General features: G+C 34.0%; 1 pseudogene; it reads right to left on the reverse strand.

The window, feature by feature from the left end:
• Nucleotides 1-1,266: 1,266 nt before the first annotated feature.
• On the reverse strand, nucleotides 1,267-1,365 carry LOC122425216 (annotated as a pseudogene).
• Between the last annotated feature and the right edge of the window lie 873 nt (nucleotides 1,366-2,238).

The following is a 2,238-nucleotide window of genomic DNA, read 5'->3' on the forward strand; positions in this document are numbered from 1 at the left end:
AAGAATGCATGAATCAGTTATTTGCGATCTCTTAAAAGTAAATATATTTAGGAAACAACCCAAATTTCCATCAGTGGATAGTGGATAAACATACATACTATGGAATATTATTCAGCCTTAAAAAGGAAGAACATTCTGACACATTCTATGGTATAATATAACTGAACCTTGAAGACATTATGTTTAGTGAAATTAACCAGTCATAAAAGACAAATGCTCTATGAATTTGTTTAAATAAATCATCTAGAATAATCAAATTCATAGAGACAGAAAGTAGGGGAGGGGAGAATGGGGAATTATTCTTAAATGGGTGCAGAATTTCAGTTTTGCAAGGTGAAAAGTGTTCTAGAGATGGATGATTTCTATGATTTGACAACAAAAGTGAAAGTCGCTCAGTCGTGTCCGACTCTTTGTAACCCCCTAGACTATATAGTCCATGGAATTCTCCAGGCCAGAATACTGGAGTGGGTAGCCTTTCACTTTTCCAGGGGATCTTCCCAACCCAGGGATTGAACCCAGGTGTCCTGCACTGCAGGCGGATTCTTTACCAGCTGAGCCACCACGTACTGTACATTTAAATCTGTTTATGATGACATTATAGACTGAATTGGGTCTCCTGACCACATTCACACGTTGAAGTTATAATCACATGTTTATACCTTAAATAAAGGTATAAATCACACATTTATACCTTAAACTATGACTGTATTTGGTGATAGAGTCTTTAAAAAATGTATTGGAGGTTTAATATGGTCATAAGAGTGGAACCCTCTGTAGGACTGGTGTCCTTCTAAGAATAGAAAGAAATTCTAGAAATGTGCACAAACAGAGAAAAGATACATTAATACCAGATACCAAAATATATTTTTAAAAACTGAAAAGATGACAGGAAAGGGAAAAATAGGGAGACAGAAACAGAGAGAGTTATCAAAAACAAATACTGGTAGAGAGAGATCCAAATATATCAATAATTACATAATCTGTAAATGCTCTAAACATAAAAATTAAAAGTCTCATATAAAACACATGACCTAGGTATATTTGGGGGCTTCCCTGATGGCTCAGATGGTAAAGAATCTGCCTGCAGTGTTGGAGACCCGGATTCAATCCCTGGGTCAGGAAAAGCCCCTGGAGAATTCCATGGACAGAGAAGCCTGGTGGGATACAATCCATGGGGTTACAAAAATTTGGACACAAATAAGAAACTGAGTAAATATGTACACACTTTTAATATTAACTTTTATAATTTTTGAGAGCTGTGTTTTTAGAAATATAGGACACTTCATGAATTTATATGTCATTTCTGCTCAGGGACTATGCTCATCCCTATATCATTCCAGTTTCAGCATAGCTGCCAGTGAGCATTCTTAACAGTGCTCTTATTTGCTTTTATCTTTACTAAATTAGAGGTCTTATTGAGGCAGAGATGATATCTGACTTATTTATAATTGTTTTTCCTAGGCTTGTACATTAAATATTTGTTGAATGAGTAGATGAAGCTTTATAGAATTTAACTACACTTCTTACTCAGAGAATTTAACATATGGTTGTCCATTGGGTCTCAGTTACTTATGTTAGAGGCAAGCCTGAGAGTATCGGTCATACACTTGAAGGGAGACTGAATTGGACCCAGTTTTTTACTTCTGATTCCTCTGTTTCCAGCTACTTACTAAGCCAACAATTACCATCTTTATCCCAAGTCAGAGTTCTTTCTGATCTAATAATTGTGTAATCTTTTTTTCAGGAAGGGCTTCATATAATGCTCACTTAATATTATAATATTCCACTCTCCATGGTTTCCTGTGTTTTGATCAACCAAACATTCTATCTAGCACATGTATCCATAAGAAGGTAGCTCTTCAATTGTAGCAGAAATAAATTTGGCACATAATAAAAAATCCTGGCACACAAATGAAGTAGTGTCAAGTTAACTGGTGTGTCATAGCATAGCAAAACAGCACAGTATTTATTGAAAAAATACATTAAAAATTTTTTTTATATATAGCAACATCTAAAGAGGTCTAAAGAGCAATCTGAAACTTCATTATTTTGATATTTTAGAGTCTACTGACAGATTTGTCAGAATTAATTTACAATTTTATGATAAGCTTTTATATTTCTGTAAGAGGACATATAATTTAGTTTTAAAAGTAAAATTATAGACAAAGCATAGACTTTTAATCTTGACTCATTATTGAAGATGTAAATGCAAACAACAAATGGCTTCTAATTATAGTA

Source organism: Cervus canadensis, chromosome 22 (assembly GCF_019320065.1).
Source record: "Cervus canadensis isolate Bull #8, Minnesota chromosome 22, ASM1932006v1, whole genome shotgun sequence".
NCBI classification, from domain to species: Eukaryota; Metazoa; Chordata; class Mammalia; order Artiodactyla; family Cervidae; genus Cervus; species Cervus canadensis.